This window comes from Triturus cristatus, chromosome 11 (genome assembly GCF_964204655.1).
Source record: "Triturus cristatus chromosome 11, aTriCri1.1, whole genome shotgun sequence".
NCBI lineage: Eukaryota > Metazoa > Chordata > Amphibia > Caudata > Salamandridae > Triturus > Triturus cristatus.
The window spans coordinates 915,148,578-915,163,594 of record NC_140594.1 but is presented as its reverse complement, the minus strand read 5'-3'; positions in this window follow the sequence as shown (position 1 = coordinate 915,163,594).

The window sequence follows — 15,017 nt, the reverse complement described above, 5'->3', positions numbered from 1 at the left end:
CTTAATGCATATTTTCTTTCCCTACCCTGGATCCGAAGTAGTTTAGGTTTCCATGCTTGAAAGGTTGGAGCTTTCTCTGATTTCCACAGTTGTAGGATTAGGGATCTGGCTATTAATGATGCTATAAACAGAGCCTCATCGTGTGGAGTGGGGCTCGGAGAGCAGCCTAGTACTGCTATTGATATATCGATCTGGATATTGGCTTTGATCGAAATAGAGAGGTATTTTGCTATTTCTTCCCAGAATTCCGTTATTTTTGGGCATTCCCAAATGATATGACTCCAGGTGCCCTTCTCTACGCATCGAAAGCACTTATCTTCGACCAGGGGATAGATTTTGTGGAGAAATGAGGGAGTTCTATAAATAAGCCATTTACTATAAAATTGCATACGTTGGAAGTTCGCACCGCGGAAGATTTTTTTATTAAATTTATTAATTTTATCCCATGTCGGTTTGCTAATTTCAACGTCTTCCCTCTTTTTCCACCTGTCACTGACTTTAGTAAATACCTCGATTGCATTATCCTCTTTTAATACTTTGATCCACATGCTGATTTTCTTTAATGAGGGGTCGTTTAATGCTGTTGATACATCTCTTTTGTGAAATAAATTAGCTATATCGCAATATCTAAGTTCCGCGTGTAACATACAAAAAGACCATTGGAGGATTGTACTCGGTTGATGGATTTGCCTAAGAACTTCTTCCCATTTTTTCCATCTATTTCCCACAAGAAAGTCCTCTATTGTCTCGAAGCCATTCTCACCCCAGAGTATCGCTGTGTTAATATCCAAGCAGCCCCCTTCGCCAAAACTAAAATTAGTTAACATTGTTGAGCTGCTTACATTGGAAATACCATAGAATGTCAGGAGCTGGGTTTTGAATAGCCATTGGAGAAACTTATAACGGACCTTCTTTGGATATTTCGTGATTCTGACAGGGTACGTTATTTTAGATTCCAGCAGCATCCTTTTCATAAAAAAATTATCTGCCATGTAGTCATTTAGGAAAAAAAATCTAAAACTGTGTCTGATTTAATCTTGAGTGTGTGTGTCTCATTTTACCTCCGCACACCTATTGGGGATGCACAGGACTCTCTGCACAGTGTACTTCATTATAGTGCACTATATAGAGGACCAGTGTCTATTCTTCCACAGGTCTAGAAGTGATCTGAGGAGGGAACTGGGGATTCCACATTTCTGCCCAATGCCTTCCTGTAGGTGGAAGAAACTCCTGGCCATCCCCAAGCCAATGAAGTAAGAGAGCCTAGGCATGACCCTACCCACTTTCACAGCACTTCCTGTCTGTTTTATTGCAAACAATTCCACAGAGCCCATCTCTCCTAAAAAAACCAACACGGCATAACCATTCTTCTCCTGTGCAGAGCTCCTGTGTCCACCCTAAAGTTGTGTAGAAGGAAATTAGCAACCCCTCCCTATGACAGGGTAGGCCCCTTTGAAGTTAGTTGAGTTCCTGGGCACCGCCAAGATGGTGAGCTTACCAGAGAAATAGAACACTTTCCTACACCCAAGGACTTTATCTCAGCTCTCAGAGCAAGTTCACACCTCAATAAGGGTTTGATTCAGCTCCTGGGTGTCAGTTGGAGGTGCATGAAACTTGGCTTGTAGAGGCTTGAGGAAGGTAAGAGGCAACTTTTGTAAAAGTATTGTTTTGAAAAAATTTGCTATAAATATGAATTCACCAATGAATTGAGTTTGCAATAAATATTTTAAAAAGTCAACAAATGAACTCAAAAGCTATTTCCTGTGTGCACTACATGTAATATTGTATCTCAGTGCTTTCCAATGGAGCGGCTAACCATGCTAGAGTGAAAATAACCTTTTGGGTCTTTTCGCTGTAAGATTATGTTTAGCATTTAACTTGTATGTGTCCTCCTCTTAGATACTAGGCACTCTGTCTTGAAGGGCAGGAAGGTCTAGGTAGAGTGACATTAATATTTTAAAAGGGGTTTAGGACTGTCAAAAAGCCTTTATTTTGATAGACTGAATTGTCAGTTAAAACCTACAACACTGTGTTACACATGGCAGTCATGGTTGCTGTGTCAATGCAGTGGGTGGCACAAATTGTGATGCATCCCCTAGTGACATTTACCTTACAGGCTCTTGGTACACTTTAGTTACCATATACTACGAACTTATAGGTAAATTAAGTATGCCAGTTAGGGGTAGGCTATTTTTCTCATGTAGAAAGGGGAAGCACGGGCACAGTAGCACTGCTTAGCAGGGTGCACAGAGTTCTACAGTCCGCAAAAACAATCAAGACATAAATCTGGGGGAACACCACACAAAAGATGTTCATTTACAACAGCATAATATCTTCAACAAATGTACACCTCCAAAATTATTGCTGTAATTAGAAAGTCATCTCACTTGCATCATCAAATGTTATAGAAGTTTCCCTTAAAATAGCCTCAGTGTAGGAAGGGTATCTGATGTCTCCATGTAACCAGGAACAAAAAAATCAGTACAGGTTGTTTCCTCTTACAAACCAATGTATTGTAGAACTTGAGCCTACATGTTTATTTGAGACAATTCAAATTCAAATTTCCAGAATATATTGCGAAGTTACATGGAACCCCAGCAACTGAACAAGTTGTCCCTTATGACATAGGTGGTAACCTTAGATATTTCTAAGTAAAAAAAATGACAATGGTTGAGTTTATGCATTTTAACGTGAACTTTTAAAACATCCTGTTTGGCTGCCTTTTTCTTGTGTTTGGATTCCAGGATTAATATCTTTCTTAAATTATTTATGCTAAATAGGCTTTTTTAGAAAGCCTTCATTTCATGTGGTTTGATTGACACGTGATTGCAATCAATGCACTCTGCAAATAAACATATGAGATATTTATCTGGGAGTGATTTACAATAGAATGAACACATTTCTTTCATTACTTGTTTTCAGGAATATCACATTTCTCAAACATTAAGGTGCGTATTGCCGAAAGAGAGCTTCAGGCTGAATCTACAACAAGCATGAGACGTGCGCATTTTCATTACGACGTTAAAGTGAATAGTGTGGCATTACACAGTGTAAATTATAGCAGCATAATTGTTCCTTGCTTCAAAAATTGCACAACTTGTTTTTAAATTAGGTGCGCTGTACCTCAGCTGAACTAAAACAGAGCACTTAGGGGGTGATTCTGATTAGGGTCGGAAAGCACTCCGACCGAGCCGGATCCGGAGTGTTTTCAGACCGAGCCGGAGTCCTGCAGTCTGACCGAGCAAGTACGATGTGGCCGTATGCTGCCAAACTCGGTTCGGTCGGACTCCCATAGAAGTCAATGGGAGCCGGTCGTACGACGCGTACATGGGCTCCCATTGACTGAATGGGTATGTCGCGGACAAGCGCCCCCCTACAGTGGGTACGCGTTGGTGCCATCTGCACCGTACATGCCTGTGTTGGGGAGACCCATGGGTCTCCCCCTGTGTCCGAGTCGTAGGGCTGCGGGTGACGGGGGTCCGACGCGGACCCCCAAAGGCAACCACCTGGACAATTTGTGAGCCGGACACTCCGGCTCGCACAGGCTGTCCGACGCATGCATCGTACTGGCTCGGTCGTGAATCGCATCCATTGCACGCCACGGTTAGCTTACTACCAAGCCGTACGGAGCGGTTTGGACCTGGAAACGACTCGGTCAGTGAATTTCATGTAGCTCGCATCGTACTTGCTCGCTCGTACAGCTGTACGAGTCGGCCGGAAAACACACGTACGGCTCGTATTTTTTCCGGCCGGATCGCGTTTGGTGCCCTTCCGACCCGGATCAGAATCGGCCCCTTAATGCTGAAATCGTGAACATGATGCATGATTTGAAAGCAGCAGCGGTCCATGCAGGTAACCAAGGTGGGGCGGTGGGGCGGGGTGGGGGGATGTCGACAGACGATGGAATTGGAATTATTGATTTATTTACTTTTCTCTATTCCATCCTCTGTTGACTTCCCCGATCCCACCACGCCCCACCACGGTTACCTGCTCGGAACACCACTGTTTGAAAGTGAATAAAGGCAACTCAACAGAATACCATTTGAAAGCCATTTAAAGTTACTTCCAGAGTATAATGTGCCTTTATTAACCCTAAAGATGACATAACTGTTCAGGACCCTTTTTTTTGTAAACTTTGTTTATCATTTTGGCATATATCAAGGCGGTTTAGGTATATAAATTCACTGTCGGTGATGATACAATAGAAAGAACGGCAAGAAATAACAAAATATTATCATTACAAAGTAGACATGACATGAGCTGTGTGGTACGAAAAGTTTAGCAGATCATTAAAAACAAAGTCCTGCAGGCCACTCCCATCCCACACATCGTGGACAAATTCTAGTCACATTTTGAATCAACAAACGGAAAGAGCCATATAGTCAGTGAGTCGCACACATTGTTATGAATATGAAGAATAAGTATAACAATTATTATGAGGAGTGGAGCCCTTCACCCCACACCTTCTGGGACTATGCCCTGTTCCAATTGAGAGTTAGTGGCTTGCCGAATATTTTCCACGTAGGATCTGTAAGGGCACCAGATGTCTTTAGGGTGGGAAGAGCTTGGCAGAATACTGGCATAGGCTTCGGAGTTAGTGTTACAGTAAGCCAAGCTGCGCAGCCAGCCCTGTAAGGCAGGAGCTGACTTGCGGCCCCAGTAAAGAGCAATTTCTCTTTTGGCTAGTAGCAAACTGAGGGATGCAAATCTTCTAGTGTTTTCGGGGAAGTTTACCGTGTAACCTAGTAGAGCTACCTCCGGAATGGGGACAAGGGATGGCTTTGTCATGGCCCCTAGTGTGCTGTGTACCTCTTTCCAGTATTCCCGGAGTTTTGGACAGGTCCATGTAAGGTGCGCAAAATCCGCATGTGGGGCAGCACACTTGCGGCAAGTATGTGGTCTGGTCGGATCTAATCTGTGTGCTTTGGCAGGGGTAATATAAATTCTACGTAAGAACTTGAAATGAAGTAGTTCATGCCTGCTGTTGAGAGAGACTTCCTTCGATACTGTGCAGCACTTAGCCCACTGATCGTCAGTGAAGGGGCATCCTAAGTCCACCTCCCAGTCTTTGCGAACCTTGTCGTCATTAACAGGCCTCATCGTAGCGCATGTTTTATATAGTTTAGAAATTAAATGAGCCCCACTAGTGCTCTCAATTATCAGTGTGAGAGGTGTGAACTAGTCCGGTTCGAGGGGAAAACCGGGCAGCGCGGCGTGCAGAGCCGAGCAGATTCGACTCAGCACGAAGCTGTCCATAAAGGTGATGTCATGAAAAGGGGTATCTTCCGACACTGAGAAGATATGCCCTCTGGCTACAAGTCTCCCAGTTTGGTGATATCAAATTTGATTAAAGTGCGCTGTATCAACTTTTCACTGGCGATTGGCAGCCAGCGGGCGTTGGGGACAGGCATGGCATAGGAATACATTGTGGCGGCACTGGTGACCCGTCTAAGCTTATCCCAGGCCCAAATGGTAGTGGAAACAGTCTGTATATCATTAGGGTCCCTGGGAACTTCCTTGGGCAGTACGGTGGACAACTGCTCAGGAAGGACAAAATCCGCCTCTGGGCAGAGACATGGGATCCTGGCATCTGGGTGAAACCATGCATAGGCATAGCAGCATTGAGCCACTAGAAAATACAATTGGAGATCCGGCACACCATACCCTCCTCTATCATAATGGAGGGTGAGAAGTTGCCAGCGGACGCAAGCCTGTTTGCCTCCCCCCCAGACCAGTCTGATCAGGTGCGTGCACAACCTCGAAAAAAAACTGTTTGGGAGGGGTATGGGGATATTATTGAAAATATATAAAAATTTGGGGAGCACTACCATATTAAGAATCACATCCCCTGCCAGCAATGGACAATGGCAAACACAGCCATCTCTCCACTTGAGACTCAAGGGTGGTACTTGCTTGCCCATAGTTGAGGTGGAGGATCTGGGCTGTGTCAAGATGGATATGGATGCCCAAGTTTTTGACGGAGTCAGTGCACCATTCCAGAGGGGATTCGCATTCCCACGGGACCCTGCAGGAAGTTAAAGGGTAAATCAGAGACTTGCGCCAGTTAATGCCTACGCTGGAGAAGCAGCCAAACCGTAGCATCTCTCTAATGAGCAGCTCTAAATTTACCCGAGGATCTCTGACATAGTGAATAGTGTCGTCTGCGTAGAGCGAGACTAGGAGGGAGCCGGTGTCAAATTGTAAGCCCCTCTGTAGATGACGTTCCTGGAAGGGGCGAATTAAAGGATCCATGGCTAATATAAACAATAAGGGAGATATGGGACAGCCCTGACGTGTGCCGCAGGATAATGAAAAGGGCAGAGATAGGGTGCTGTTTAGGCAGAGCCTTGCCATGGGACGGCTGTATAGTAAGGCAGTGGTGGCTATGAATCCCACGGGCATGCCCATGCGGCACATAATGGAGATGAAAAAGGGCCACTCCAGGGAATCAAAGGCCTTTTTAGTGTCTAACAGGATTGCGGCGGCCGGGACTGCCGGGTTAATTCTGTGGAGGACCGAAAAGAGTGTCCTAAGATTCAAAGAGGTAGATCGGTGGGGGATGAAGCTGGATTGGGCCGGAGATATGATAAAATTCATCAACTGGGATAGGCAATTGGCAATGATCTTAGCTAAGATTTTATAATCTAAGTTCAATAGGGATAATGGTCTGTAGGATCCACATAACGCCAGATCTTTGCCAGGTTTGGGGAGGAGGTTCACGACCGCTTCCTGAAGTATTGGGGGCAGTATTTGTTTCTCGAGGGCCTCTGCGTAAACCTCGAACAACTGCGGAGCCAGTAGCTCCTTGTATGTCTTGTAAAATTCCCCCGTAAAGTCTTCCATCACAGGGGCCGAGGAGCAGCGGAGGGTATCAATGGCACCAAGAACATCGGCTTTGGAGATTGGTTCTGCTAGGAAGTCCTGCATGATTTTTATCTAGATAGACCGATGCAATCTCGGACAGATAAGCTTCCTGCGCCGACGGGTCATGCCCTGCTCTGGAAGTGTATAAAGCCGTGAAGTAATCAAGGAAAAATCTCTGAGGTGGAGGTGAGTGTCTGATTTGTTGAAGAGCGCAGCTCGGTGATGCAGGCTGTACTGTAAGGGGGCTGTAGCATCAGTGCTAGCACCCGGCTCGGCAGCTCTCCCTCACCGTACCGCCTGGCGGTCTGATACTTGCCTAAGTATAATATCTTGCAGCCCGCTGCCTCCTGGCATTCTATGAGGAGAGTCAAACGTTGACCTGTCGTGTCCGGTTCAGAGGAGTTTAATGTTGTGGAATCCAAGTCAGCAAGTTCGCATTCAATGCGAGTGATAGTGTTGCGGAGATCGTTAAGCACTCCGGCGTGTTTGGCGATGCAAACACCCCTAATGTACGCTTTGAAGCCCTCCCGAAAGACTGCCCAAGTGTCAACTGAGCAAGTATTGATAGTGAAGTAGTCTTCGATGGCTTCGTGCACTTCTGCGTTAAAAAGGTCATCTTTAAGAGCACGGCTCGGGAAACGCCATTGCCATTCAAACCCCTCCGGACGTGGGACCCTCAGGAGAAGCTGAACCAGAGAGTGGTCCGAATATGTCCTCGGGAGCGTCTCAAGGGACTGGAACCAGTTAGAAACACCAGGGAAACCATCCAGAAGTCAGTTCTCATCCAGGTGTTGTGTTGGCCAGTATAATGTGTGTATTCAGTGAGGGTGGGAGTGCGCAGGCGCCAAATATCTAGAAGAGATAGTTGCTCGCAGAGAGCCAGGAGAGCGCGTCGTGCCCATGGTTTAGTGTCAGGGGATGTGGCTGTGCTATCTAAAACGGGATTAAGAAGCAAATTGAAATCTCTCTCATTAAGAAAAACTAGGTTCTAGCTTTAACCCCTTCTGTGCCCATGACGAGCTGGACCCGTCATGGGGCACAGTTGCACTGTGCCCATGACGAGTCCAGCTAGTCACGAGGCATTCCCTAGGGAATCCCTCTGGTGCGGGCACCAGAGGGATTCCCTTTAAACCAAAATAGCCCCGGGAGCTGGGGAAGAGCTTCCCCAGCTCCCGAGGCCCCCCCCCCCTTTCACTATAATGACGATCGGCGCGCACGTCGCGCCAACGTCATTACAGTGAAAGTGAAACTGAAATGAGCCAAGAGGCTTATTTCAGTTTTACTTTCTATGTGCTCAGGGGGCTATCTCAGCCCCCTGAGCATGTAGAAAGAAGGGAGAGGTATCGTTGGAAAGGGGAGAACCTCCCCTTTCCAATGGTACCCCTCCCCAGAAGATCCCTGCTTGGGGATCACCACAGGAGGGCGATCCCCAAGCAGGGATTCACCCACTAGACACCAGGGAGGGGGGAGCGGCCCCTTGGGCAAGGGCCTTTGCTCCCCCATGTAACTTTGGTGCAATTTAGTCTTTTCGCCCCCCCGGGGGGGCAAAAAGCCCACTAGACCCCAGGGAATTTTTTTATCAATAAAAATAGGGGTGAGGGCTGCCCAAAACGGGCAGGCCCATGCCCCCACCCCACCCCCCAATTACAACAGTCTTTCTGCCTCCCCCGGGGGGAAGATGGGGCATTGGCCCCTAATCTGCCCCTTCGGGGGGCAGAAAGCCCACTAACTACCAGGGATTAATTTTTACTTTTTTTTTAGGGTGGGGGCCAATGCCCCCACCCACCCGCCACCATTACGGCCTTTCTGCCCCGCAGATGGGGCATCGGCCCCCAATATGCCCCCCCGGGGGGGCAGAAAGCCCACTAGACACCAGGGAATAAAAAACTAAAAAAATAGAGGTGGGGGCTGCCCAAAACGGGCAGGCCCATGCCCCACCCCACCCCCCAATTACTACAGTCTTTCTGCCCCCTCGGTGGGCAGATGGCTCATTGGCCCCTAATCTGCCCCTTCGGGGGGGCAGAAAGCCCACAAAATACCAGGGATTCGTTTTTAGGTTTTTTTTTAGGGTGGGGACTGCCCGAACCAGGCACGCCAATGCCCCCACCCTCCCTCCCCACAAAAATGACAGTCTTTCTGGCCCCCAGGAGGCAGATGGGAGCTGTAGCCCCCAATCTGGCCCCACCTGGGGGGCGCAGAAAGCCCACTGAAAACCATGGATTTTTTTGTTTTATTAGTATAGGGGTTCCCCAAAATGGGCATGACAATACCCCCACCCCACCCCCAAAGAAACTCCAGTCTTTCCGCCCCCCTGGGAGGGTAGTTGGCGGCAGGGGCCACTGATCTCCCCCCTGGGGGGGCAGAAAGCCCACTAGGCGCCAGCGAGTACGCAGGCTTTTTTATGTGTGGAGGTGGGGGCTACCCAAAATGGTCATACCAATGCCCCCACCCCCACAAAAAATAGCCACAGTCTTTCTGCCCCTTTAGAGGCATATCGGGATGAAACCCCCTTCCCCGATTCCCCCCCAGGGCGGCAGAAAGCCTACTGGGCGCCGGCTTTTTTTTAGCAATGTGCATACCTGTGGATTTTGGGCCCTACCGCAGTTGGCACGTTGGCAAACCTAGCAAACCTGTAAATTTTTTAAAACTAGACACCAAGGGGAATCCAGGATGGGGTGACTTGACTAGCTCTCACCAGGTTCTGTTACCCAGAATCCATTGCAAACCTAAAAATGTGTCCAAAATAACAAATTTTCCTCACATTTCTGTGGTGGAAAGTTCTGGAATCTGCGTGGGTCCACAAAATTCCACCCACCCCGCATTCCCCAAAGAAAAATGGTACCTCACTTGCGTGGGTAGGCCTAGTGTCCGCGTCAGGCAAGGGCCCAAAACCAATTGAGGAGACATCAAAATTACCTATCACAAAACAACCTGGTTTTGCAAAGGGGGTCCCATGAGTTTTTGGCCCCGGGCTTGGCGGCTATCAAGGGAAACCTACCAAACCCTCAACAGGCAAGGGTCCTAAACGTAGTGCGCCTCACTACGTTTTGGGCCCTTGCCCGTGGCGGGTCCTTAGGCCTCCCACACGAGTGAGGCACCGTTTTTATCATGAGACCCGGGGGAACGCTGGGTGGTAGGAAATTTGTGTCAGCCCACTGATGCCACAACTTTCGCACACAAAAATGTGTGAAAAACGTGATTTTTTCAGCTAAATTTGAGGTTTGCAGGGCATTCTGGGTAGGGAAACGTTGGGGGATCCACACAAGCCATACCTCCCTAGAATCCCCCGGGTGTCTAGTTTTCAGAAATGTGTGGGTTTGGTAGGTTTCCCTAGGTGGCCGCCGAGCACCGGGCCAAAAACCCAGGTGACCCACCTTGCAAAACCAGGTCGTTTTGAGGTAGGCAATGTACATGTCGCCTCACTACGTTTTGGGCCCTTGCCTGTCGCGGGTACTTGGGCCTCCCACACGAGTGAGGCACCATTTTTTATTGAGAGACCCGGGGGAACGCTGGGTGGTAGGAAATTTGTGTCAGCCCGGTGATGCCACAACTTTCCCCCACAAAAATGTGTGAAAAAGGTGATTTTCTCAGCTAAATTTGAGGTTGCAGGGCATTCTGGGTAAGGAAACGTTGGGGGATCCACGCAAGCCATACCTCCCTGGAATCCCCCGGGTGTCTAGTTTTCAGAAATGTGTGGGTTTGGTAGGTTTCCCTAGGTGGCCGCCGAGCACCGGGACAAAAACCCAAGTGACCCTCCTTGCAAAACCAGGTCGTTTGGAGATAGGCAATTTTCATGTCGCCTCACTACGTTGTGGGCCCTTGCCTGTCGCGGGTACTTGGGCCTCCCACATGAATGAGGCACCGTTTTTATCGGGAGACCCGGGGGAACGCTGGGTGGTAGGAAATTTGTGTCAGCCCGGTGATGCCACAACTTTCCCACACAAAAATGTGTGAAAAAGGTGATCTTTTCAGCTAAATTCGAGGTTTGCAGGGCATTCTGGGTAAGGAAACGTTGGGGGATCCATGCAAGCCATACCTTCCTAGAATTCCCCGGGTGTCTAGTTTTCAGAAATGTGTGGGTTTGGTAGGTTCCCCTAGGTGGCCGCCGAGCACCGGGCCAAAAACCCAGGTGACCCACCTTGCAAAACCAGGTCGTTTTGAGGTAGGCAATTTTCATGTCGACTCACTACGTTTTAGGCCCTTGCCTGTCGCGGGTACTTGGGCCTCCCACATGAGTGAGGCACCATTTTTTATTGGGAGATCCGGGGGAATGCTGGGTGGTAGGAAATTTGTGTCAGCCCGGTGATGCCACAACTTTCCCACACAAAAATGTGTGAAAAAGGTGATTTTTTCAGCTAAATTTGAGGTTTGCAGGGCATTCTGGGTAAGGAAACGTTGGGGGATCCACGCAAGCCATACCTCCCTGGAATCCCCCGGGTGTCTAGTTTTCAGAAATGTGTGGGTTTGGTAGGTTTCTCTAGGTGGCCGCCGAGCACCGGGCCAAAAACCCAAGTGACCCCCCTTGCAAAACCAGGTCATTTGGAGATAGGCAATTTTCATGTCGCCTCACTACGTTGTGGGCCCTTGCCTGTCGCGGTTACTTGGGCCTCCCACACGAGTGAGGCACCGTTTTTATCGGGAGACCCGGGGGAACGCTGGGTGGTAGGAAATTTGTGTCAGCCCACTGATGCCACAACTTTCCCACACAAAAATGTGTGAAAAAGGTGATCTTTTCAGCTAAATTTGAGGTTTGCAGGGCATTCTGGGTAAGGAAACTTTGGGGATCCGTGCAAGCCATACCTCCCTGGAATTCCCCGGGTGTCTAGTTTTCAGAAATGTGTGGGTTTGGTAGGTTTCCCTAGGTGGCCGCCGAGCACCAGGCCAAAAACCCAAGTGACCCCCTTTGCAAAAGCAGGTCGTTTTGAGGTAGGCAATTTTCATGTCGCCTCAATACGTTTTGGGCCCTTGCCTGTCGCGGGTACTTGGGCCTCCCACACGAGTGAGGCACCGTTTTTATCGGGAGACCCGGGGGAACGCTGGGTGGTAGGAAATTTGTGTCAGCCCGGTGATGCCACAACTTTCCCACACAAAAATGTGTGAAAAAGGTGATTTTTTCAGCTAAATTTGAGGTTTGCAGGGCATTGTGGGTAAGGAAACGTTGGGGGATCCTTGCAAGCCATACCTCCCTGGAATCCCCAGGGTGTCTAGTTTTCAGAAATGTGTGGGTTTGGTAGGTATTCCTAGGTGGCCGCCAAGCACCGGGCCAAAAACCCAAGTGACCCCCCTTGCAAAACCAGGTCGTTTGGAGATAGGCAATTTTCATGTCGCCTCACTACGTTGTGGGCCCTTGCCTGTCGCGGGTACTTGGGCCTCCCACACGAGTGAGGCACTGTTTTTATCGGGAGACTCGGGGAACGCTGGGTGGTAGGAAATTTGTGTCAGCCCGGTGATGCCACAACTTTCCCACACAAAAATGTGTGAAAAATTTGATTTTTTCAGCTAAATTTGAGGTTTGCAGGGCATTCTGGGTAAGGAAACTTTGGGGTATCCACGCAAGCCATACCTCCCTGGAATCCCCAGGGGGTCTAGTTTTCAGAAATGTGTGGGTTTGGTAGGTTTCCCTAGGTGCCGGCAGAGCTAGGGTTCAAAAACTACAGCTAGGCACTTTGCCAAAAAAAGTTCATTTTTCACAGCGAAATTGAGGTGTGTCCACGATGCATTTTGCGCAGTTACCTGTCGCGTGCACTAGGCCGACCCACACAACTGAGGTACCATTTTTCCCGGAAGACTTTGAGGAACACGGGGTGGGTGGAAATTTGTGGATCCACGCAGATTCCAGAACCTTCCACCACAGAAATGTGGGGAAAATGTGTATTTTTTGGCAATTTTTTAGGTTTGCAAGAGATTCTGGGTAACAGAACCTGGTGGGAGGCATTCAAGTCACCCCATCTTAGATTCCCCTGGGTGTCTAGTTTTCAGAAATGTGTGGCTTTGCTAGGTTTCCCTAGGTGCTGGTAGAGCTATGGTTCAAAAACTACAGCTAGGCACTTTGCCAAAAAAGGGTCATTTTTCACACCGAAATTGAGGTGGGTCCACGTTGCGTTTTGCGCCGTTTCCTGTTGCGGGCACTAGGCCGACCCACACAAGTGAGGTACCATTTTTCTCGGAAGACTTTGGGGAACGCGGGGTGGGTGGAAATTTGTGGATCCACGCAGACTCCAGAACTTTCCACCAGAGAAATGTGGGGAAAATGTGTTTTTTTTGCCAATGTTTTAGGTTTGCAAGGGATTCTGGGTAACAGAACCTAGTGGGAGGCAGTCAAGTCACCTCATCCTGGATTCCACTGGGTGTCTATTTTTCAAAAATGTATAGGTTTGCTAGGTTTCCCTAGGTGCTGGCAGAGCTATGGTTAAAAAACTACAGCTAGGCACTTTGCCAAAAACGGGTCATTTTTCACAGCGAAATTGAGGTGTGTTCACGTTGCGTTTTGCGCCGTTTCCTGTTGCGGGCACTAGGCCGACCCACACAAGTGAGGTACCATTTTTCTCGGAAGACTTTGGGTAACGCGGGGTGGGTGGAAATTTGTAGATCCACGCAGATTCCAGAACTTTCCACCAGAGAAATGTGGGGAAAATGTGTTTTTTTTGCCAATTTTTTAGGTTTGCAAGGGATTCTGGGTAATAGAACATGGTGGGAGGCAGTCAAGTCACCCCATCCTGGATTCCCCTGGGTGTCTAGTTTTCAAACATGTATAGATTTGCTAGGTTTCCCTAGGTGCCGGCAGAGCTATGGATCAAAAACTACAGCTAGGCACTTTGCCAAAAAAGTGTCATTTTTCGCTACAAAATTGAGGTGTGTCCATGTTACGTTTTGTGCCGTTTCCTGTCGCGGGCACTAGGCCGACCCACACAAGTGAGGCACCATTTTTCTCGGAAAACTTTGGGGAACGCGGGGTGGGTGGAAATTTGTGGATCCACGCAGATTCCAGAACTTTCCACCAGAAAATTTTTGGGGGAAAAGTGTTTTTTTGGCAATTTGTTAGGTTTGCAAGGGATTCTGGGTAACAGAACCTGGTGGGAGGCAGTCAAGTCACCCCATCCTGGATTCCCCTGGGTGTCTAGTTTCCCTAGGTGCTGGCAGAGCTAGGGTTAAAAAACTACAGCTAGGCACTTTGCTAAAAAAGGGTAATTTTGCATTGTGAAAATGTGGTGTGTTCACGTTGGGTTTTGAGCCATTTCCTGTCATGGGCACTATGCCTACCCCTACAAGTGAGGTACCATTTTTATCGGGAGACTTAGGGTAATTCAGATTTGTAAAGGAACTGTTATTACCTATTGACTTTCGATGCATTTCTGCCTTCCAAATGAAAGACATTGTGTAAAAAAGAAGTCATTCTAAAAAATGACTGATAATTCTCATGCTAGTATGAGTATTCCCAATTTCAGAAATGTGCAAATATCTACTGTTTCTAAACTCTATATTTTGTTCTCATTTCAGAAATAGATAGGTGTCTTTCATACCGATTTTTCCATGTACACATTTTTACAGAATAATTACTATATACCCGGTACATAATAAAAAACCATTGCAAGTTGCTGCTCAGTTTTTGGCTCTGGGTTCGTCGGGTTCTTGGTGAACCTACAAGTCCTATATATCCCCACAACCAAAAATGTCCAGCGGATGTAACGGTATATTGCTTTCAAAGAGCTGTCATAATTAGAAGAAGTTACAGGTGAAAACGTTGACACAAAAGTCTTTTTTATTCATCAAATTTTCCATTTATCCTATATTTAACTGTTAGTTTCTATAAAAAAACCTTGATGGATCTACACAAATGACCCCTTGCTGAATTCAGAATTTTGTCTACTTTTCCAAAATGTATAGCTTTCCAGGATCCATTATTGCTTTTGTACCCATTTCTACCATTAACTGGAAGGAGGTCGAAAGCACAAAAAATAGCAAAAATAGGCTATGTCCCAGAAAAATGCCAAAATTGTGTAAAAATTGTTGGGTTTCTGACAAAAGTCTGGTATCCCCTAAAAGCTGGGAAAATTGTGATTTCAGCCCCACAAACCCTTTTTTGATAACACTTGCAGGGAAAAACCCAGAAGCTTTCATTTGCAGCCCGTTTTTCCCATTTTCCCAAAAAAAAC